The sequence below is a fragment of the Lucilia sericata genome, unplaced genomic scaffold, assembly GCF_015586225.1.
Source record: "Lucilia sericata isolate MDLA Ls3-8-SP2 unplaced genomic scaffold, ASM1558622v1 Contig000904F_arrow, whole genome shotgun sequence".
Taxonomy (NCBI): domain Eukaryota; kingdom Metazoa; phylum Arthropoda; class Insecta; order Diptera; family Calliphoridae; genus Lucilia; species Lucilia sericata.
The window spans coordinates 60455-85132 of NW_023994891.1; the positions used below are offsets into that span (position 1 = coordinate 60455).

General features: G+C 31.2%; 1 protein-coding gene across 3 annotated transcripts in view; it reads left to right on the forward strand.

The window, feature by feature from the left end:
* LOC119608964 (putative uncharacterized protein DDB_G0293878) overlaps nt 1-24678 on the forward strand; it is an 85784-nt gene that overhangs the window by 29353 nt on the left and 31753 nt on the right. The window contains exon 1 of one of the 3 annotated variants that reach the window (XM_037963604.1): nt 5931-5967. The exons of 1 other annotated variant lie outside the window; for it this stretch is intronic. The gene's annotated coding sequence lies outside the window, so the exon portion shown is untranslated. Of the gene's footprint in view, nt 1-5930; nt 5968-8011; nt 8049-24678 lie in introns of those variants that run through there. One more of the 3 variants, XM_037963605.1, reaches the window with a different exon arrangement.

Here is a 24678-nt window from a genome sequence, read left to right on the forward strand (position 1 = left end):
TAGTTCTGTTCTAGTTCTGTTCTAGTTCTGTTCTAGTTCTGTTCTGTTCTAGTTCTGTTCTAGTTCTGTTCTAGTTCTTTCTAGTTCTGTTCTAGTTCTGTTCTAGTTCTGTTCTAGTTCTGTTCTAGTTCTGTTCTAGTTCTGTTCTAGTTCTAGTTCTGTTCTAGTTCTGTTCTAGTTCTGTTCTAGTTCTGTTCTAGTTCTGTTCTAGTTCTGTTCTAGTTCTGTTCTAGTTCTGTTCTAGTTCTTTCTAGTTCTGTTCTAGTTCTGTTCTAGTTCTGTTCTAGTTCTGTTCTAGTTCTGTTCTAGTTCTGTTCTTTCTAGTTCTGTTCTAGTTCTGTTCTAGTTCTGTTCTAGTTCTGTTCTAGTTCTGAGTTCTGTTCTAGTTCTGTTCTAGTTCTGTTCTAGTTTCTGTCCTATTCTAGTTCTGTTCTAGTTCAGTTCTAGTTCAGTTCTAGTTCTGTTCTAGTTTAGTTCGTGTTCAGTTTAAGTTTAGTTCCAGATTAGTTCTTTATCATATCTAAGCTCTTGTTCAAGGTAAAACTTTATATTTATACAAGTCTTACAGTAATGATCAAACACAATTCTTAATTTTTTTTTCAACCAAGTCTTCTATTTGTTTGTTCTTCGTTTGTTACTTTTTTTGCCAATATTCTTCTTTTGAACTTTAAATATCTATATTTCTATTTTACCTTCAAAACTTATTTGATTGCACTTTTATAAGGAGTAAGTTAGTATATCGAATGATTGAGTACAATTCCCGAAACAACAATTCAATCAAATAATGTACCAGCTACAGCTATTTTTTCATTTTATTATTTTATATTTCAAATTGCTTTTTTTCAAATTTATGTTTATTCTGGTTTCTTTCATCAGCTAGAAACATTGTTGAAATGAAGCTTCAGTTTATATGTTCTTTTTTTCGGTTTCGTTTCTTTTTTTTTATTTTAATAGACTTTTGGCATGTGCACTTGCTGCTAGTAGTTGGTAAGTGTCATTCTTTATTTTCATCTGCTACACCGGTCGTAAAAGTAAATTTACATTCATTGCCTGCCAGCCACCAGCCACCAGCCAGCCACCATTTACTATTTTATCCAATAATCGATTTGAACTGAAATGAATTGAATTGAACAGACAGTGTTCTACTGCTGTTCTCTTTACGACTATTGAGTATTTGTAGAGCAGTTACTCTAATGGGTTTTGGATGGTGCCACATTGCTGCAGTGATGTAGTTAGTATAAAGTGGGGGTGTGGGTGTTCGGCGTGGGGTTTTAGTATCCAAATGATGCACATATAGTTTTAATATGCTTGGGGTTTTGATTGCCAAATTAACATTAGTTATATGTATTCAAACATGAATATTTCCATGAACTTTTTGTGTTTCAATAAAAACGTTCAAGTAAGGAATATTTCCCGAATAGTGTTTGTTCATTACTTTCCATTTACTTCCTACAGGAAATTGTCAGGAAACTAGTCCTGTAAATTGATGCTTGGTTGATAGCTACTGGCTAAAGTGTTAACGAATGTCAATCCATAGATCCCTAAATGAATCGCTTGTTAGTTTTGGATATAAAAATTGTATATGTTTCAATTCTTTTTGAATTTAAAAAGAACGCAAATCGAATTGACCGCTTTATTATTGGTCCCATTGTTTAGCTGACCATATTTGTGTTTTGTACATATGTGTGTCAATTAAGTAATAGTAGTACTTTGATCATATTTAACATGTTCTTTTTATATATACTCAGCTGTTTTCGAAAGGACTCATGTACCCTTTTAAGTAAATATAGAGATTAATAGAAGTTTTATATTTTTGGATTATGTGAGATATAAACAGCTGTTAAGTATTTACATCTCTCATAAACTTAAAAGCAATTGCCACTTTAGTGTCTCTAGGTAATGTACAGTGTATTCAGCATAACTTTTTTATCATACTTTGGGAAACCACAATAATTTATTAGTGCAATATGGTTGTTGTAACCATACTATGATTGTTGTAGTCAAAACATATTATGATGATAACAATATGATTAAATTATAATATTATAATAAAATATGGTCAAAATATTTCATTATATTATTTTCCCACTAATCATATTATGTTCCAAAATATTTATATAATAAATTAAGAAAATATTAAATCCGTAGATTTGAGATAATATAACAGAGTCCTCAAATTTTGTCGGAGCCACTTTAGTGTCAATATGATTATGTAGGACAAAAAGTAGGCGGACTAGCATTAGGGGGCGTGTCACCTCCCATATAAATTAAATACAAAAAATCTTTTATTACTGTTAGAATCTTAAAATTTTGCACGAATAACTTTAACATCCATTTAAACCTTTTGGGTAATAAATTGGGGATTATCCATGAGGGGAGCGGCACCTCCTATATTAATTAAATACAAAAATTCGTTTATCTAGGAAACTAATGGAACTAATTTCATCAAATTTTGCATGAAGAACTTAAATATTCATCTGAACATTTTGGGGAAAAAAAGCGGACTTTCATCTGGGGGGCTTGAAGCCCTCATTAGTAAGTTAGTTAGTTAGTTAGTTAGTTAGTTAGTTAGTTAGTTAGTTAGTTAGTTAGTTAGTAGTTAGTTAGTTAGTTAGTTAGTTAGTTAGTTAGTTAGTTAGTTAGTTAGTTAGTTAGTTAGTTAGTTAGTTAGTTAGTTAGTTAGTTAGTTAGTTAGTTAGTTAGTTAGTTAGTTAGTTAGTTAGTTAGTTAGTTAGTTAGTTAGTTAGTTAGTTAGTTAGTTAGTTAGTAGTTAGTTAGTTAGTTAGTTAGTTAGTTAGTTAGTTAGTTAGTTAGTTAGTTAGTTCGTTAGTTAGTTAGTTAGTTAGTTAGTTAGTTAGTTAGTTAGTTAGTTAGTTAGTTAGTTAGTTAGTTAGTTAGTTAGTTAGTTAGTTAGTTAGTTAGTTAGTTAGTTAGTTAGTTAGTTAGTTAGTTAGTTAGTTAGTTAGTTAGTTAGTTAGTTAGTAGTTAGTTAGTTAGTTAGTAGTTAGTTAGTTAGTTAGTTAGTAGTTAGTTAGTTAGTTAGTTAGTTAGTTAGTAGTATACATTGATGACATATTCTATAACCGCAAGCGTTGCAAGTACATGCTTCCCATATCATCACCGTATTAGAATAATACGTAATATTAACGACAATTTCATGCATACTACGAAATACTATTTTATCAAACCTTTTTCCAATTTTAAGAAAGTACGATAGACTTTAATATAAGTATAATATTTACAAAGATTTTTTTAAAACGAACAACAATTTTTGTCTAAATAAATATTAAAAATACTATGTATTTCCGAAAATAAACGATTTTTTTTCGAAAATTATTTTGCATCGTATTAAAATAATTCGTACTATTTCATACAATTTTATATACATATATTAAACATAATATGATTTAAAGTAATCATATTATGATCCGAAATTCTACTTAGTAAAATCATTACCTGTGGTCATAATATTACATTGGATCATAATATGATTATTTCTTATTATAATAATAATGTCAATCACAATATTATTACTTTGGATCATAATATGAGTACTTGTAATCATTATATGATTACTTCAACAGGTCCGTGTGTTTGATATTTATTGAATTATTAATTTCAAAACACACTTTTGAGGTTTATGCTTCAGAAATATAAAATCTAATACAATTTTTAAAGTTTTATATTTGCAAGTCCATCATTATTCAGCAAACTTTGGATTATTAAACTGTTTGTGATTTCCGGAAATATATATTGATTTAAAATATTTATTTTATTAAAAATAACAACTTTGGCCTGCAATTATACATAAATATGCATCCGCATATTTTATATAATAAAAATATATACTCAGCACTGCTGGGTACTTGCTATTTAAGAGATTTTCTAATGGTAATTTTTGCAACGTTTTTCATATGAATTTATAAATATTTAATAAATCGTAATTAATATTCATAATATTTCGCACGTGTTTTCATTTACAAGAGTTCATTTGTCCAATTACTTTTCTAGTTACAATGATTATTAAGTAATTAATGGAATTTGATCTAATATAAGCGAAATATTTAATTAAAAAATACATAAGCTAGTGAATGTTTAGTAGACCATTAAGAATTATTATATATGGTCTAGTACATTTATGCTGAAATGACAACGATTGCAATAAAGTTTTCTTGAGAATTTTAGTAAATGATAAGAATATTAAGAAAGTAACACAGTTAATATAATATGTTTGAGCGACTTAATGTTATCATTCTACTTAGACTACAAAGAGACAGTTTGGTAGCAATTATTTCCGTTTTAATTTCTTTTGACTCCTAGTCCAAAACCGCACAAAGATCGTCAAATCGGTGGTTTAATGTTTGAACTCTCATCACTCTAACTCTCGCCGCTCTTTGTCTCACTTCGACTTACAGCTACCAGACTGTCATTTTGTAATCTATGTGGCATACTTACGTTAAGTACTATTTTGCCCCTTAAAAAGGACTATAAAACTAGCCATTTCTGATTTGAAAAAAAAACCGACAATTTGAACGAGAAAAAATATTAAATTCATATATTTGAAACAGTTTATTACAAACACTTTATTATAAATAAAATTCCTCTGAATTTTGATAAAATTTTGTTGCAAAAAAAGGTTTTGATAAATAAAACTAAGGAAACAAATTTTAAACTTAACAATCTGCAATTAAAAGTTTATTTAGTATAAAGTTTAAAACAAATACAAGAAAAAAAAAAACAACTGAAATCGCTTTTTAACATGAAACTTAAAGAAAATTGGATACTATTGTGGTATGACAGGGATGGGAACCTTTTATTATTTTTCGAAGTCTAGTTCAGTTTTAGTTCAGTTCTAGTTCAGTTCTAGTTCAGTTCTAGTTCAGTTCTAGTTCAGTTCTAGTTCAGTTCTAGTTCAGTTCTAGTTCAGTCCTAGTTCAGTCATAGTTCAGTTCTAGTTCAGTTTAATTCAGTTCTAGTTCTGTTCTAGTTTAGTTCCAGTTCAGTTCTACTTCAGTTCTAGTTCAGTTCTAGTTCAGTTCTAGTTCAGTTCTAGTTCAGTTCTAGTTCAGTTCTAGTTCAGTTCTAGTTCAGTTCTAGTTCAGTTCTAGTTCAGTTCTAGTTCAGTTCTAGTTCAGTTCTAGTTCAGTTCTAGTTCAGTTCTAGTTCAGTTCTAGTTCAGTCTAGTTCAGTTTCTAGTTCAGTTCTAGTTCAGTTCTAGTTCAGTTCTAGTTCAGTTCTAGTTCAGTTCTAGTTCAGTTCTAGTTCAGTTCTAGTTCAGTTCTAGTTCAGTTTCTAGTTCAGTTCTAGTTCAGTTCTAGTTCAGTTCTAGTTCAGTTCTAGTTCAGTTCTAGTTCAGTTCTAGTTCAGTTCTAGTTCAGTTCTAGTTCAGTTCTAGTTCAGTTCTAGTTCAGTTCTAGTTCAGTTCTAGTTCAGTTCTAGTTCAGTTCTAGTTCAGTTCTAGTTCAGTTCTAGTTCAGTTCTAGTTCAGTTCTAGTTCAGTTCTAGTTCAGTTCTAGTTCAGTTCTAGTTCAGTTCTAGTTCAGTTCTAGTTCAGTTCTAGTTCAGTTCTAGTTCAGTTCTAGTTCAGTTCTAGTTCAGTTCTAGTTCAGTTCTAGTTCAGTTTTAGTTCAGTTCTAGTTCAGTTCTAGCTCAGTCTAGTTCAGTTCTAGTTCAGTTCTAGTTCAGTTCTAGTTCAGTTCTAGTGCAGTTCTAGCTCAGTTCTAGTTCAGTTCTAATTCCGTTTTAGTTCAGTTTAAGAATGGTGTCTCCAAAATCTTTGAATGTACATATATTTTGTTTATTTTGTAAAACTTTAAGAATTGTTGTCTCCATTATATTTTAATGTTTGCTTAGCTTACTTCACTACAAATTTAAATAAAAAAATTACAAATATTAAATTTAATATAATTTGTTTCTATTTTTATTTCCAGGTACGTAAATGTTTCCAATTATTTGCAAAATAAATGAGTAAGTAGAAATAGTCATGTACAAATTTCCAACCCTGCCTTATCGAATCGTTAAAATATAGTCTTAATAAATTTTTTTGTGCCCAACAGATTTCAAAACAAGAATAAGATTTAAAGTCGAGTAAATTTTGATCCCCAGTTATTATAGACAGAACCAATCCAAAACGAAAGGCAAACCTATTTTTTGGAAAATTAATCATTGACTACTATGACAAATAATCGCCCTTTTTTTACTCCTATACACACCATTGTTTGTTAATCGTAAACAAAATCACATATTTGTGAAAAATATTTTAAAAACTAACAAATATTTTCCGTTATTATTAGTCACATTTTTTATGAATTTGGTTTCAACAACTTGAACAAAATATATAAAAAATATAACATTGATTTAATTGACTGAAAAGAAAATGTGACAATTTATGCAAATATTGTAAACAGTGGCTCTTCCCTAGGTTCTCAACCTACGAGGGTCGATATAGACAAAGCTTTTGCAAACTGTAGATAAAAATAATGTAAAGCCTGACTTTTTTTAGTTCTAGTTCAGTTCTAGTTCAGTTCTAGTTCAGTTCTAGTTCAGTTCTAGTTCAGTTCTAGTTCAGTTCTCGTTCAGTTCCAGTTCAGTTCTAGTTCAGTTCTAGTTCAGTTCCAGTTCAGTTCTAGTTCAGTTCTAGTTCAGTTCAGTTCTAGTTCAGTTCTAGTTCAGTTCTAGTTCAGTTCTAGTTCAGTTCTAGTTCAGTTCTAGTTCAGTTCTAGTTCAGTTCTAGTTCAGTTCTAGTTCAGTTCTAGTTCAGTTCTAGTTCAGTTCTAGTTCAGTTCTAGTTCAGTTCTAGTTCAGTTCTAGTTCAGTTCTAGTTCAGTTCTAGTTCAGTTCTAGTTCAGTTCCAGTTCAGTTCTAGTTCAGTTCTAGTTCAGTTCTAGTTCAGTTCTAGTTCAGTTCTAGTTCAGTTCTAGTTCAGTTCTAGTTCAGTTCTAGTTCAGTTCTAGTTCAGTTCTAGTTCATTCTAGTTCAGTTCTAGTTCAGTTCTAGTTCAGTTCTAGTTCAGTTCTAGTTCAGTTCTAGTTCAGTTCAGTTCTAGTTCAGTTCTAGTTCAGTTCTAGTTCAGTCTAGTTCAGTTCTAGTTCAGTTCTAGTTCAGTTCTAGTTCAGTTCTAGTTCAGTTCTAGTTCAGTTCTAGTTCAGTTCTAGTTCAGTTCTAGTTCAGTTCTAGTTCAGTTCTAGTTCAGTTCTAGTTCAGTTCTAGTTCAGTTCTAGTTCAGTTCTAGTTCCAGTTCTAGTTCAGTTCTAGTTCAGTTCTAGTTCAGTTCTCGTTCAGTTCTAGTTCAGTTCTAGTTCAGTTCTAGTTCAGTTCTAGTTCAGTTCTAGTTCAGTTCTAGTTCAGTTCTAGTTCAGTTCTAGTTCAGTTCTAGTTCAGTTCTAGTTCAGTTCTAGTTCAGTTCTAGTTCAGTTCTAGTTCAGTTCTAGTTCAGTTCTAGTTCAGTTCTAGTTCAGTTCTAGTTCAGTTCTAGTTCAGTTCTAGTTCAGTTCTAGTCAGTCTAGTTCAGTTCTAGTTCAGTTCTAGTTCAGTTCTAGTTCAGTTCTAGTTCAGTTCTAGTTCAGTTCTAGTTCAGTTCTAGTTCAGTTCTAGTTCAGTTCTAGTTCAGTTCTAGTTCAGTTCTAGTTCAGTTCTAGTCAGTTCTAGTTCAGTTCTAGTTCAGTTCTAGTTTCAGTTCTAGTTCAGTTTAGTTTCAGTTCTAGTTCAGTTCTAGCTCAGTTCTAGTTCAGTTCTAGTTCAGTTCTAGTTCAGTTCTAGTTCAGTTCTAGTTCAGTTCTAGTGCAGTTCTCGCTCAGTTCTAGTTCAGTTCTAATTCCGTTTTAGTTCAGTTAAGGAAATGGTGTCTCCAAAATCTTGAATGTACATATATTTTGTTATTTTGTAAACTTTAAGGAATTGTTGTCTCCCATTATATTTTTAATGTTTGCTTAGCTTACTTCCACTACAAATTTAAAATAAAAAAATTACAAATATTAAATTTAATATAATTTGTTTCTATTTTTATTTCCAGGTACGTAAATGTTTCCAATTATTTGCAAAATAAATGAGTAAGTAGAAATAGTCATGTACAAATTTCCAACCCTGCCTTATCGAATCGTTAAAATATAGTCTTAATAAATTTTTTTGTGCCCAACAGATTTCAAAACAAGAATAAGATTTAAAGTCGAGTAAATTTTGATCCCCAGTTATTATAGACAGAACCAATCCAAAACGAAAGGCAAACCTATTTTTTGGAAAATTAATCATTGACTACTATGACAAATAATCGCCCTTTTTTACTCCTATACACACCATTGTTTGTTAATCGTAAACAAAATCACATATTTGTGAAAAATATTTTAAAAACTAACAAATATTTTCCGTTATTATTAGTCACATTTTTTATGAATTTGGTTTCAACAACTTGAACAAAAATATATAAAAAATATAACATTGATTTAATTGACTGAAAAGAAAATGTGACAATTTATGCAAATATTGTAAACAGTGGCTCTTCCCTAGGTTCTCAACCTACGAGGGTCGATATAGACAAAGCTTTTGCAAACTGTAGATAAAAATAATGTAAAGCCTGACTTTTTTTAGTTCTAGTTCAGTTCTAGTTCAGTTCTAGTTCAGTTCTAGTTCAGTTCTAGTTCAGTTCCAGTTCAGTTCTAGTTCAGTTCTAGTTCAGTTCCAGTTCAGTTCTAGTTCAGTTCTAGTTCAGTTCAGTTCTAGTTCAGTTCTAGTTCAGTTCTAGTTCAGTTCTAGTTCAGTTCTAGTTCAGTTCTAGTTCAGTTCTAGTTCAGTTCTAGTTCAGTTCTAGTTCAGTTCTAGTTCAGTTCTAGTTCAGTTCTAGTTCAGTTCTAGTTCAGTTCGTATTCTAGTTCAGTTCTAGTTCTTCTAGTTCAGTTCTAGTTCGTTCTAGTTCAGTTCTAGTTCAGTTCTAGTTCAGTTCTAGTTCAGTTCTAGTTCAGTTAGTTCAGTTCTAGTTCAGTTCTAGTTCAGTTCTAGTTCAGTTCTAGTTCAGTTCTAGTTCAGTTCTAGTTCAGTTCTAGTTCAGTTCTAGTTCAGTTCTAGTTCAGTTCTAGTTCAGTTCTAGTTCAGTTCTAGTTCAGTTCTAGTTCAGTTCTAGTTCAGTTCTAGTTCAGTTCTAGTTCAGTTCTAGTTCAGTTCTAGTTCAGTTCTAGTTCTTCTAGTTCAGTTCTAGTTCAGTTCTAGTTCAGTTCTAGTTCAGTTCTAGTTCAGTTCTAGTTCAGTTCTAGTTCAGTTCTAGTTCAGTTCTATTCAGTTCTAGTTCAGTTCTAGTTCAGTTCTAGTTCAGTTCTAGTTCAGTTCTAGTTCAGTTCTAGTTCAGTTCTAGTTCAGTTCTAGTTCAGTTCTAGTTCAGTTCCAGTTCAGTTCTAGTTCAGTTCTAGTTCAGTTCAAGTTCAGTTCTAGTTCAGTTCTAGTTCAGTTCTAGTTCAGTTCTAGTTCAGTTCTAGTTCAGTTCTAGTTCAGTTCTAGTTCAGTTCTAGTTCAGTTCTAGTTCAGTTCTAGTTCAGTTCTAGTTCAGTTCTAGTTCAGTTCTAGTTCAGTTCTAGTTCAGTTCTAGTTTTCGTTCTAGTTCAGTTCTTAGTTCAGTTTCTAGTTCAGTTCTAGTTCAGTTCTAGTTCAGTTCTAGTTCAGTCTAGTTCAGTTCTAGTTCAGTTATAGTTCAGTTCTAGTTCATTCTAGTTCAGTTCTAGTTCAGTTCTAGTCAGTTCTAGTCAGTTCTAGTTCAGTTCTAGTTCAGTTCTAGTTCAGTTCTAGTTCCGTTCTAGTTCAGTTCTAGTTCAGTTCTCTCGTTCAGTTCTAGTTCAGTTCTAGTTCAGTTCTAGTTCAGTTCTAGTTTTTTCAGTTCTAGTTCAGTTCTAGTTCAGTTCTAGTTCAGTTCTAGTTCAGTTCTAGTTCAGTTCTAGTTCAGTTCTAGTTCAGTTTAGTTCAGTTCTAGTTCAGTCTAGTTCAGTTCTAGTTTAGTTCTAGTTTCGTTCTAGTTCAGTTCTAGTTCAGTTCTATTTCAGTTCTAGTTCAGTTCTAGTTCAGTTCTAGTCTCTAGTTCTAGTTCAGTTCTAGTTCTAGTTCAGTTCTAGTTCTAGTTCAGTTCTAGTTCAGTTCTAGTTCAGTTCTAGTTCAGTTCTAGTTCAGTTCTAGTTCAGTTCTAGTTCAGTTCTAGTTCAGTTCTAGTTCAGTTCTAGTTCAGTTCTAGTTCAGTTCTAGTTCAGTTCTAGTTCAGTTCTAGTTCAGTTCTAGTTCAGTTCTAGTTCAGTTCTAGTTCAGTTCTAGTTCAGTTCTAGTTCAGTTCTAGTTCAGTTCTAGTTCAGTTCTAGTTCAGTTCTAGTTCAGTTCTAGTTCAGTTCTAGTTCAGTTCTAGTTCAGTTCTAGTACAGTTCTAGTTCAGTTCTAGTTCAGTTCTAGTTCAGTTCTAGTTCAGTTCTAGTTCAGTTCTAGTTCAGTTCTAGTTCAGTTCTAGTTCAGTTCTAGTTCAGTTCTAGTTCAGTTCTAGTTCAGTTCTAGTTCAGTTCTAGTTCAGTTCTAGTTCAGTTCGTCAGTTCTAGTTCTAGTTCAGTTCTAGTTCAGTTCTAGTTCAGTTCTAGTTCAGTTCTAGTTCAGTTCTAGTTCAGTTCTAGTTCTAGTTCAGTTCTAGTTCTAGTTCAGTTCTAGTTCAGTTCTAGTTCAGTTCTAGTTCAGTTCTAGTTCAGTTCTAGTTCAGTTCTAGTTCAGTTCTAGTTCAGTTCTAGTTCAGTTCTAGTTCAGTTCTAGTTCAGTTCTAGTTCAGTTCTAGTTCAGTTCTAGTTCAGTTCTAGTTCAGTTCTAGTTCAGTTCTAGTTCTAGTTCAGTTCTAGTTCAGTTCTAGTTCAGTTCTAGTTCAGTTCTAGTTCAGTTCTAGTTCAGTTCTAGTTCAGTTCTAGTTCTAGTTCAGTTCTAGTTCAGTTCTAGTTCAGTTCTAGTTCAGTTCTAGTTCAGTTCTAGTTCAGTTCTAGTTCAGTCTAGATCAATTCTAGTTCAGTTCTAGTTCAGTTCTAGTTCAGTTCTAGTTCAGTTCTAGCTATGATCTAGTTCCAGTAGGTCCAGTTCAGTTGTAGTTGAGTTGTAGTTGAGTTGTAGTTAAGTTCTAGTTCAGCTCTAGTTCAGGTTTGGCCCAGTTCTAGTTCAGTTCTAGATAGCAAATTTTAAAAAGTTCGCAAACGATCTACGTATCTTTATTTTTAGAACATAAAAGGTCTATAATTTTCACCCAAAACTGCTTATGTATTCTGAAATTTGTATGGCTATAAAAACTACTACATCATGCATATTTGCTGTCGTAGGTACAAAAACAAACAGCAACAACAATAGAATGACATAAAAAGCTAAATGCTAGAAAAAACCTTAAACACAATTTAACGTCAAAATCACTCGAGTGTAAAATAAATAACAAACCCAACCATTATTATTATTTTTTTTATAATATTTAACACAATGACACCAACAACAACAAACACAACAAAATTAGAAATCATCTAAACCAAAGAACAAATAAATTTAGAAAGAAGAAAATCTACGGAAAAATATTCGAATAATTTTGAAAACAACTTGTGGCTAACGATAAAAAAGATTGGAAAACTTGAATAATTTATTGAATAATTTAATAAGCAATTTTTAAGTAATTTTTAGTGAATGGAAATTATTCTTATTAAAGAATTGTTTGGTTTATTATTCATTTTAGCATATTACTTCCCAGTGAATGCCATTTGCAGCAATCACTATTGTATAATTTAAATACTGAATCATATAATTGTTTATATGTTTAAGTTAACTTGTCATTTTTCTAAATCTCTCTCCCTTACTAAATAACTCAAACAATTTACAAAATTCTCTATAAGTTTTTTTCTACGATTTTGTTTATCACTTTTCAAATTCATATGTCAAAATACCAATTAAATACTAATTTAAATATACATTTTAACAAATACTCACCTTGTGTGTGTATGTACATTTGTATCTATGTATGTATAAATAATTCATAAATACCATTTATGAAAGTGTTTATATTTATTTTTATATAATTTCTCGCTACAATTCATTCAATTTGTTTTAGTGGGTTGTGAATTGATTGAAGGGAGTGCTGCCAGATGACTCTAAATAAAAAAGATTTCCAATTTTTATGAAGATTACAATTTTCAAGGTTATTTTTAATTGTAGAGACTTTAGTCTGGACTTTAGACTTGTCTGGCCTATAGACTAAAGAGTGGACTATATATAGTCTGACTCTGTACATTAGACTATAGTCTGGACTCAGTTTTGTTTCAATTCCAGTTCAGTTTTATTTCAGTTCGGGTTCAGTTTTGATTCACTTCTAGTTTAGTATTGGTCTAGTCCTAGTTCAGTTCTAGTGCAGTTCTAGTTCAGTTCTAGTTCAGTTCTAGTTCAGTTCTAGTTCAGTTCTAGTTCAGTTCTAGTTCAGTTCTAGTTCAGTTCTAGTTCAGTTCTAGTTCAGTTCTAGTTCAGTTCTAGTTCAGTTCTAGTTCAGTTCTAGTTCAGTTCTAGTTCAGTTCTAGTTCAGTTCTAGTTCAGTTCTAGTTCAGTTCTAGTTCAGTTCTAGTTCAGTTCTAGTTTAGTTCTAGTTCAGTTCTAGTTCAGTTCTAGTTCAGTTCTAGTTCAGTTCTAGTTCAGTTCTAGTTCAGTTCTAGTTCAGTTCTAGTTCAGTTCTAGTTCAGTTCTAGTTCAGTTCTAGTTCAGTTCTAGTTCAGTTCTAGTTCAGTTCTAGTTCAGTTCTAGTTCTTCTAGTTCAGTTCTAGTTCAGTTCTAGTTCAGTTCTAGTTCAGTTCTAGTTCAGTTCTAGTTCAGTTCTAGTTCAGTTCTAGTTCAGTTCTAGTTCAGTTCTAGTTCAGTTCTAGTTCAGTTCTAGTTCAGTTCTAGTTCAGTTCTAGTTCAGTTCTAGTTCAGTTCTAGTTCAGTTCTAGTTCAGTTCTAGTTCAGTTCTAGTTCAGTTCTAGTTCAGTTCTAGTTCAGTTCTAGTTCAGTTCTAGTTCAGTTCTAGTTCATTTTTGGTTCAGTTCTAGTTTAGTTCAGTTCTAGTTCAGTTCTAGTTTAGTTCTATTTCAGTTCTAGTTGAGTTCTAGTTTAGTTCCAGTTCTGTTCTATTTCAGTTCTAATTTAGTTATAGTTCAGTTTTGGTTTCATTCTAGTTCAGTTCTAGTTCGGTTTTAGTTTGGTTCTAGTTCAGTTCTAGGCTGCAGTAAAGACTCTAGTCTGGACTATAACCTATAGTTTGGAATATAGAGTATAGTCTGTGCTATAGACTGTAATCTGGACCATAGATAATTGTCTGGACTATTGACTACAGTCTGGACTTAAAACCATAGTTGAACTATAGTCGGAAATATAGATTAAAATTTAGTCTATGAACTATTGTCGGTACTATATATCACAGTTTGACATCTAGGATGTAAAAGAATATAAAATAAATTAAAATTTTATATTTTAACGATTTTGCAATGAAAGTATTTGGCAACCCTGGTTTAATATCTTGAATACGAGCAATCGTAGCAATCGAGTGAGTAAGAAAGCTTATGGAAGAGAATGAAAAACACTCTCTGATTGTTTAACAAACGTGTCTATAGCGGATGTTTTACATGTTCATGACCTTGAAAAATATATAAACAAAACAAACCAAAACAAAATTTAATTACCCCACTTTATGGAACCGCCAAAATTTCATATCAACCATTGTTGATGTTACTTTAACATTCATACATTTACAGCAGATTGTATACGAAATTGTTACGAAAATAGCGAAAATCTTTAAATGAATTTTTGTCTATAAACGTTTTTTTTAGGAAACAGTCATTAATGTCGCTAAAATTGGTTAAATACTTTTAAAAACAACATTGTTTCTATTTTCAAATATCTTTGCTAATTTTTTTTTTAAATATTGGCCATTAAACCAAGAAACTCAAAACACACCTTTTATAAAAAAATTGCTTTAAACTGCTAAAAAAGGTGTGTTTTTGGAATAACATGTTAGTTTTAATTGTTTAAAATTTTTTTGAGTGTTTGAGGTTTTTTCTAAAATTTTATTAACTTTTAACTTAAGTGTGTAACCAACTTCTTGACTTTTGAACTTTAAAATTAAAAAAAGGTAAAATTGTTAAAAAAAATATTATAAAAAATATTAAAACGGAAACAATTTCTATAGTAAGTACTTCTTCAAACTAAAAATATGGAAAATTAGAAACATGCAAAATATATCCATCTGACCCATAAATTACACGTACAAATGTTAATTTTCTTAAATGAATTTTAAATTTATGAAATGTAAATACTTTTTTTCCAAATGCTTTTCTTTTTCACAGGAAATTCTTCATTTATTTGGAAAAAAATAGAAAATTAAAACCACTACAAAAGTGGTAAATACACACATACTTGTAGAGTAAATACACACATCATTGTTATGTCCAAAAATATCTTTAGAACAATGGAAAATTACTTTTTAAGCAATTTTGAAAAGAAAACATTAAAATAAACTGCATAAAACGTAAATGTTAATACGAAATATGTGTGTATGTAAATATGTTTGTATGTATATATGTAAATATGCATTAAATAATGGTACTAAGATTTGGCCAACAATTTATATGCACTAAAGTAGAATTAAAGTTACTACAGATTGATTAACCCCTTAAGGAGCGGAGTTTGTAGAAATACACAATTTATATGTAGACAAAGAAACTAATTCGTCAAGTTTCATAATTTTATTTTAACTTGCTTACGCCTCTTTTAAGATCAAAGTGATCTCTACAATAATAATCGAAGAATTGTGGCCGTTGTTAAAAATGGCTTCAGTTCAATTTGAGTTCTAGTTCAGTTCTAGTTCTAGTTCAGTTCTAGTTCAGTTCTAGTTCAGTTCTAGTTCAGTTCTAGTTCAGTTCTAGTTCAGTTCTAGTTCAGTTCTAGTTCAGTTCTAGTTCAGTTCTAGTTCAGTTCTAGTAGTTCTAGTTCAGTTCTAGTTCAGTTCTAGTCAGTCTAGTCAGTTCTTGTTCAGTCTAGTTTCAGTTCTAGTTCAGTTCGTAGTTCAGTTCTAGTTCAGTCTAGTTCAGTTCTAGTTCAGTTCTAGTTCAGTTCTAGTTCAGTTCTAGTTCAGTTCTAGTTCAGTTCTAGTTCAGTTCTAGTTCAGTTCTAGTTCAGTTCTAGTTCAGTTCTAGTTCAGTTCTAGTTCAGTTCTAGTTCAGTTCTAGTTTCAGTTCTAGTTCAGTTCTAGTTCAGTTCTAGTTCAGTTCTAGTTCAGTTCTAGTTCAGTTCTAGTTCAGTTCTAGTTCAGTTCTAGTTCAGTTCTAGTTCAGTTCTAGTTCAGTTCTAGTTCAGTTCTAGTTCAGTTCTAGTTCAGTTCTAGTTCAGTTCTAGTTCAGTTCTAGTTCAGTTCTAGTTCAGTTCTAGTTCAGTTCTAGTTCGTTCCAGTTCAGTTCTAGTTCAGTTCTAGTTCAGTTCTAGTTCAGTTCTAGTTCAGTTCTAGTTCAGTTTTAGTTCAGTTTTAGTTCAGTTCTAGTTCAGTTCAGTTCCAATTTAGGGTCCAGTTCAGTTCTAGTTAAGTTCTTGTTCAGCTCTAGTTCATATCAATTTCAGTGCCTCGTTTTGTTGCAGGTCAGTTTTAGTTCAGTACTAGTTCCATAATATTTCTCATTTAGTTCCAGTTCTGTTATTGTTAAGATCTAGTTGAGTTCAAGATCCAAAATAGTGCTATTTTAGTCCTAGATCAGTTCTATTTTAGACCTTTGCTCTTCTCTTTCTTAAAAATTTTTAATTTAAAAAAATAATAATTCCGTTTTTTTTTTCAATTTTGGCATTAAAAGGTTAATATTTGTTCTTGTAAATTATTTACACAAAATACACACATATCGCATAAGAGCCAAAGTGAAATGTATATTAAACTTTTTTTTGCTTAACATGCAAATTTTCACAATGAACAAAACTAAAAACTACTTTAAAGCCCTTCCTTCGTTTGTCCTCTCTTTGGATCAGACTTTCATGCATTTCACTTTTTTTTTCCTTTCTGTCAACAGCACAATAATGAAGGTACCCATTCACACTTGTATATTTCTTATATGTAGTACATTCACTCTTGTATATAAAATTAATAATAGTACAAATCACTGACATGAACTGTTGGGGTACTTTCGTCCTTTTTGCAGTGTAAATGCAAAATAAAAAGTACTTATTTTATTTTAAAGCTCAAGCATAGACTCTCTCAATTTCTATGAAGAAATGTATTTTGTTTAAATAATAAACCGTAATAAAGTACATTTCTGCTACTAAATTTTTTACCCATCTCTAGAAAAGTGGTAAAGTTTGCAAAATAACAATGAAATTTAAAATATTTGCTCTCACAGCTTGTGCAATTATTGTATTTAGTAGACATTGGGGAGGGATGTAGGTCGGGTTTGATGGTGGTGTTGATGATGATGTACTATTTGTTGTATGTAAAAAACTAGCAACTGCTTGTTCTTGCTACCTTGACCTAATAATACAATAACATATACAACAACATCAACAACAATAACAACTACAGCTATGCAACACATTCAAAACTTGTCACTTTTAAAAATGTGCAACACTTGCATTGTACTAACAGCCAAAGTGTGGACTGAAGTGAGAGGAAGTCGAAGAGAAAGATGAAGAAGAAGTTGATTGTTTCTTTTTAACTTAAATGAATTTATTTGTAATTGTGGTCATTTAAATACAGAGGATTGCAATTTAAATCCTTAATATGTACATATTTTGGAAAAATTTGCAGTTACAGTGACATGATTTAGTATTTGTTAGTGGCGACAAAAACACTTGTCACGAGATGTCATCTGTTAAAAGTTGTGCAACTAAATATTAAATAGAATTTATGCTGTTTAAAAGGCATATAATTTGTCAATCTTTAAATTTTGGATTTTTTTACATAATAAATATTTTATAAATTCTTTGTTAAATGTTTTGCTTTTAAAAGATTTTGTTTTACATCAGACATTTTGAAATAGTTAAGCAGAATAAAGAGATTTATATATCTGTATTCTTTTTTTATATATTTTTAAAGACTACTAAATAAAATGTTGAAGGAATTTTTGTAATTTAAGTCAATACCTCTAGAACTTGAATAGAACTGAACTAGAACTGAACTAGAACTGAACTAGAACTGAACTAGAACTGAACTAGAACTGAACTAGAACTGAACTAGAACTGAACTAGAACTGAACTAGAACTGAACTAGAACTGAACTAGAACTGAACTAGAACTGAACTAGAACTGAACTTGAACTGAACTAGAACTGAACTAGAACTGAACTAGAACTGAACTAGAACTGAACTAGAACTGAACTAGAACTGAACTAGAACTGAACTAGAACTGAACTAGAACTGAACTAGAACTGAACTAGTACTAAACTAGAATTGAACTAGAACTGAACTAGAACTGAACTAGAACTGAAATAGAACTGAACTAGAACTGAACTAGAACTGAACTAGAACTGAACTAGAACTGAACTAGAACTGAACTAGAACTGAACTAGAACTGAACTAGAACTGAACTAGAACTGAACTAGAACTGAACTAGAACTGAACTAGAACTGAACTAGAACTGAACTAGAACTGAACTAGAACTGAACTAGAACTGAACTAGAACTGAACTAGAACTGAACTAGAACTGAACTAGAACTGAACTAGAACTGAACTAGAACTGAACTAGAACTGAACTAGAACTGAACTAGAACTGAACTAGAACTGAACTAGAACTGAACTAGAACTGAACTAGAACTGAACTAGAACTGAACTAGAACTAGAACTAGAACTGAACTAGAACTGAACTAGAACTGAACTAGAACTGACTAGAACTGAACTGGAACTGAACGGAACTGAACTAGGAACTGAACTAGAACTGAACTACTGAACTGAACTAGAACTGAACTTGAACTGAACTAGAACTGAACTAGAACTGAACTAGAACTGAACTAGAACTGAACTAGAACTGAACTTAGAACTGAACTAGAACTGAACTAGAACTGAACTAGAACTGAACTAGAACTGAACTAGAACTGAACTAGAACTGAACTAGAACTGAACTAGAACTGAACTAGAACTGAACTAGAACTGAACTGAACTGAACTAGAACTGAACTAGAACTGAACTATAACTGAACTAGAACTGAACTAGAACTGAACTAGAACTGAACTAGAACTACTGAACGGAACTAGAACTGAACTAGAACTGAACTAGAACTGAACTAGAACTGAACTAGTACCATAACTAGAAACAGAACTAACAGAACTGAACTAGAACTGAACTAGTAACTGAAACTAGAACTGAACTAGAACTGAACTAGAACTGAACTAGAACTGAACTAGAACTGAACTAGAACTGAACTAGAACTGAACTAGAACTGAACTAGAACTGAACTAAACTGAACTAGAACTGAACTAGAACTGAACTAGAACTGTACTAGAACTGAACAGAACTGAACTAGAACTGAACTAGAACTGAACTATAACTGAACTAGAACTGAACTAGAACTGAACTAGAACTGAACTAGAACTGAACTAGAACTAACTAGAACTGAACTAGAACTGAACTAGAACTGAACTAGAACTGAACTAGAACTGAACTAGAACTGAACTAGAACTGAACTAGAACTGAACTAGAACTGAACTAGAACTGAACTAGAACTGAACTAGAACTGACTAGAACTGAACTAGAACTGAACTAGAACTGAACTAGAACTGAACTAGAACTGAACTAGAACTGAACTAGAACTGAACTAGAACTGAACTAGAACTGAACTAGAACTGAACTAGAACTGAACTAGAACTGAACTAGAACTGAACTAGAACTGAACTAGAACTGAACTAGAACTGAACTAGAACTGAACTAGAACTGAACTAGAACTGAACTAGAACTGAACTAGAACTGAACTAGAACTGAACTAGAACTGAACTAGAATATAACTAGAATATAACTAGAACTGAACTAGAACTGAACTAGAACTGAACACACTAGTTTTAATTTTGATTGATCGCTACAGAATATACTTTATTGCGAATACATCAAAGCAAAACGTTACCTCAAGCCTTTTAAAAATGAAATTATCTATAAAACATTATTTTAATCTTTAACTATTAAGCAATTGATTACCTCAACTATGTACAGAATATAAGTGTTTTATTATCATTGAAATGAATTAATGTTTAAACAACTCATTAGTTGTTTAATCCAATCAAATTGTAAGCATTTCAGAAGTGCAATGTCGTTGATGTTAATGAATGGTGTTTCATTTATAAAATTAAAATTTATTTTGTTTAACAACATTTTTATTTATAGCCGCCCACCTTTTTAACAAAATAAAATAATTTATAGAATTTTCAACTTTTAATAATGGTGATAAAGTTGTTGTTGTTATTGTCGGTTTTTTTTTTCTATTAAAAAAGTAAACGTCATATTTTCAAAATTTTATTTGATGATAACAGTTGTGGAAAGGAATTAAAAGTATATTTTTCAAGTTTGTTACAAGTGTTTTGTTATATGGATGTTTTTAACTGGGGGCCCTTTCAGAAAATAATTGTACGATTTAAGGAACTTTAATAAATTTAATTATTTTAAAATGGCTTCGGGTCCGTTGTTTTCCTTACACTAACTGTTGTGGATTAAAAGCAATGGAATAAAAGATATATGAACGCATTCCTTTAAATATCTGTTTAATTTAGTTTTATATTGTTTTCAAGTTCAAAATAAAAAAAAAATCTATTATATGGCGGCGGTTACCAAATAAGAGTACAGTTCTATTCAATTATAGTTTTATATTTTGTGGGTTTCACAAAAACAAAAGCCAGTTCATTTTTATTTCTGTTTGTCACTGCAGAAACACCACACGGAAGCTTATGCCTCCAGCTGTATATTCAGCAAACAACTGAAACTGTACAAAAAAAAAAAAAAAAAAATCACAAAAAAGATTCTACAATATCAACCTCTGGTCCCGCTCTAAACATTAAACGACACATACAACTGAAGTGAAATAAAAGTAAAATTTTGTGTGTGGGTTTCCAAGTTGTTATTTCCATAATTTACATTGCATGAAACAACAACGAATACAACAGAATTTTTATTTCAAATGCCATAAATTAAAATTAATACTCGAAAAATCAAAAATCAGCAGGTTGTATGAATTACAAATTCTATTCTATTTTGCATTTGTTATCTGAATCTGTTTCTCATTATACTCTATCGGACTTAGATCGTCAACGACGTCTACGTCATTTTAATACGGTTTTGCGGGCATAAGTTCGGTTTTAAAGTTTAATTATTATAGCGTCTAGTTTTTTTTTTTTCAATCAGTTTGTGCTTTTTATAAAAACAAAAGTCCGCTTTAGTTGTATGTATTTCAACAATCAATTGTAATCAGTTTTATTTATTTATAAATTGTTTATATTTATTTATTTCTTTTGTTGTTTGTACAAGTATTGTTAAGAATCGTTTTTAATTAAATAATTAATTACTGTGGATGAGTGTATTTTTAATATCATATTAAATAATAATGATTTCTTTTACTTTGTATTTATTTATGTATTTTTGTATTGACAATAAGTGTCAGAGGTTCTTCAAATATTTTCTGATGAGACCATACTGGTCGAAATGCGCTGAAGTAAAACTAAACTAGAACAGAACTAGATAGAGCTGAACTAGAACAGAACTAGATAGAGCTGAACTAGAAATGAACAAGAACTGAACTAGAACTGAACTAGAACTGAACTAGAACTGAACTAGAACTGAACTAGAACTGAACTAGAACTGAACTAGAACTGAACTAGAACTGAACTAGAACTGAACTAGAACTGAACTAGAACTGAACTAGAACTGAACTAGAACTGAACTAGAACTGAACTAGAACTGAACTAGAACTGAACTAGAACTGAACTAGAACTGAACTAGAACTGAACTAGAACTGAACTAGAACTGAACTAGAACTGAACTAGAACTGAACTAGAACTGAACTAGAACTGAACTAGAACTGAACTAGAACCGAACTAGAACTGAACTAGAACTGAACTAGAAATGAACTAGAACTTAACTAGAACTGAACTAGAACTGAACTAAAACTGAACTAGAACTGAACTAGAACTGAACTAGAACTGAACTAGAACTGAACTAGAACTGAACTAGAACTGAACTAGAACTGAACTAGAACTGAACTAGAACTGAACTAGAACTGAACTAGAACTGAACTAGAACTGAACTAGAACTGAACTAGAACTGAACTAGAACTGAACTAGAACTGAACTAGAACTGAACTAGAACTGAACTAGAACTAGAACTGAACTAGAACTGAACTAGAACTGAAACTAGAACTACTAGAACTGAACTAGAACTGAACTAGAACTGAACTAGAACTGAACTAGAACTGAACTAGAACTGAACTAGAACTGAACTAGAACTGAACTAGAACTGAACTAGAACTGACTAGAACTGAACTAGAACTGAACTAGAACTGAACTAGAACTGAACTAGAACTGAACTAGAACTGAACTAGAACTGAACTAGAACTAGAACTGAACTAGAACTGAACTAGAACTGAACTAGAACTGAACTAGAACTGAACTAGAACTGAACTAGAACTGAACTAGAACTGAACTAGAACTGAACTAGAACTGAACTAGACTGAACTAGAACTGAACTAGAACTGAACTAGAACTGAACTAGAATGAACTAGAACTGAAACTAGAACTGAACTAGAACTGAACTAGAACTGAAACTAGAACTGAACTAGAACTGAACTAGAACTGAACTAGAACTGAACTAGAACTGAACTAGAACTGAACTAGAACTGAACCTAGAACTGAACTAGAACTGAACTAGAACTGAACTAGAACTGAACTAGAACTGAACTAGAACTAACTAGAACTGAACTAGAACTGAACTAGAAATGAACTAGAACTGAACTAGAACTTGAACTAGAACTGAACTAGAAACTGAACTAGAACTGACTAGAACTGAACTAGAACTGAACTAGAACTGAACTAGAACTGAACTAGAACTGAACTAGAACTGAACTAGAACTGAAACTAGAAACTGAACTAGAACTGACTAGAACTGAACTAGAACTGAACTAGAACTGAACTAGAACTGAACCAGAACTGAACTAGAACTGAACTAGAACTAAACTAGAACTGAACTAGAACTGAACTAGAACTGAACTAGAACTGAACTAGAACTGAACTAGAACTGAACTAAAACTGAACTAGAACTGAACTAGAACTTAACTAGAACTTAACTAGAACTTAACTAGAACTTAACTAGAACTTAACTAGAACTTAACTAGAACTTAACTAGAACTTAACTAGAACTGAACTAGAACTGAACTAGAACTTAACTAGAACTGAACTAGAACTGAACTATTATTGAACTAGAACTGAACTAAAAATGAACTAGAACTGAACTTGAACTGAACTAGAAATGAGCAATTAAGTGAGCAATTATTGCATTTAATTATTTAAGAATCACTGCAGAGTTAATACAAATCATTTATTCCAATATGTGTTTGTTTTCAAAATTTATTTTATTTTATTGATTGATTTTGTTTTCTCTTCTTATAAATTAATAAATTTTATATATATATTTTGCTTCTATTTCTTTCTAATATTTTCAAAGAGTTTGATTAGTATTAGTTTTTAATTATTTTTATTGTTTTGTTTTAGTAATGTATTGAATATTATGGAATCCCATTCAGCCAACATTCAACAGTGTCTGACGAGTTGTTTATTTTATAGTAATTTATTTGTATTTAGTAAGACATTTAAAGCGATTAGAGAAGGTATTATTATTTATTTAACTTAAACGAATATAAAAAGTCAATAGAATATGAATAAAAAGTATATTTTATATTTATCTGTGCAATTAAAACTGGTAAAAATCTGCGAAATTTTACAATATTTTTAAAAATGTTTATAAAGTGTAACGTTTGTTAGTAATAACTTTATACACCAGTTATCAGAAATTTTAAGTTATTATGTTTTCATATAATTTGTTTTTATTTTCTAATCTAGTTTGTAACAAACTGTAGTTTAATATTTTAAATAATCGAAGTAAACTGTTTTATCTACATCTATTGCTATTATTATCTCCAACTAATTAATGTATTTAAAAATTTAAAATTGTTTCTAAATTCAACGTAATACATAATCCACCCGCTCATTGTATATTGAATTTGTTAAAACTAATATACATGTAGTATTAACTTTTTTTAATATTTGGTTTATATTGTTGTTATTGTCTTATATTGTCGTTGCTAAATATAAATTGCATTTATTACCTGTCTCTTTCTGAATAATAAGGTAATTATTAAAAAAGGGTGGTCCATATAAAAGCGGTTATTTTTTTAATTATTTCTTAGATGATTATCATTCAGCTCTAGCTCAGTTCTAGTTTAGTTCTAGTTCTAGTTCAGTTATAGTTCAGTTCTAGTTCTAGTTCAGTTCTAGTTCAGTTCTAGTTCAGTTCTAGTTCAGTTCTAGTTCAGTTCTAGTTCAGTTCTAGGTCAGTTCTAGTTCAGTTCTAGTTCAGTTCTAGTTCAGTTCTAGTTCAGTTCTAGTTCAGTTCTAGTTCAGTTCTAGTTCAGTTCTAGTTCAGTTCTAGTTCTAGTTCTAGTTCTAGTTCTAGTTCTAGTTCTAGTTCTAGTTCAGTTCTAGTTCAGTTCGAGTTCAGTTCTAGTTCAGTTCTAGTTCAGTTCTAGTTCAGTTCTAGTTCAGTTCTAGTTCAGTTCTAGTTCAGTTCTAGTTCAGTTCTAATTCAGTTCTAGTTCAGTTCTAGTTCAGTTCTAATTCAGATTCTAGTTCAGTTCTAGTTCAGTTCTAGTTCAGTATCTAGTTCAGTTCTAGTTCAGTTCTAGTTCAGTTCTAGTTCAGTTCTAGTTCAGTTCTAGTTCAGTTCTAGTTCAGTTCTAGTTCAGTTCTAGTTCAGTTCTAGTTCAGTTCTAGTTCAGTTCTAGTTCAGTTCTAGTTCAGTTCTAGTTCAGTTCTAGTTCAGTTCTAGTTCAGTTCTAGTTCAGTTCTAGTTCAGTTCTAGTTCAGTTCTAGTTCAGTTCTAGTTCAGTTCTAGTTCAGTTCTAGTTCAGTTCTAGTTCAGTTCTAGTTCAGTTCTAGTTCAGTTCTAGTTCAGTTCTAGTTCAGTTCTAGTTCAGTTCTAGTTCAGTTCTAGTTCAGTTCTAGTTTAGTTCCAGTTTAGTTCTAGTTCAGTTCTAGTTCAGTTCTAGTTCAGTTCTAGTTCAGTTCTAGTTCAGTTCTAGTTCAGTTCTAGTTCAGTTCTAGTTCAGTTCTAGTTCAGTTCTAGTTCAGTTCTAGTTCAGTTCTAGTTCAGTTCTAGTTCAGTTCTAGTTCAGTTCTAGTTCAGTTCTAGTTCAGTTCTAGTTCAGTTCTAGTTCAGTTCTAGTTCAGTTCTAGTTCAGTTCTAGTTCAGTTCTAGTTCAGTTCTAGTTCAGTTCTAGTTCAGTTCTAGTTCAGTTCTAGTTCAGTTCTAGTTCAGTTCTAGTTCAGTTCTAGTTCAGTTCTAGTTCAGTTCTAGTTGAGTTCAAGTTCAGTTCTAGTTCAGTTCTAGTTCAGTTCTAGTTCAGTTCTAGTTCAGTTCTAGTTCAGTTCTAGTTCAGTTCTAGTTCAGTTCTAGTAGTTCTAGTTCAGTTCTAGTT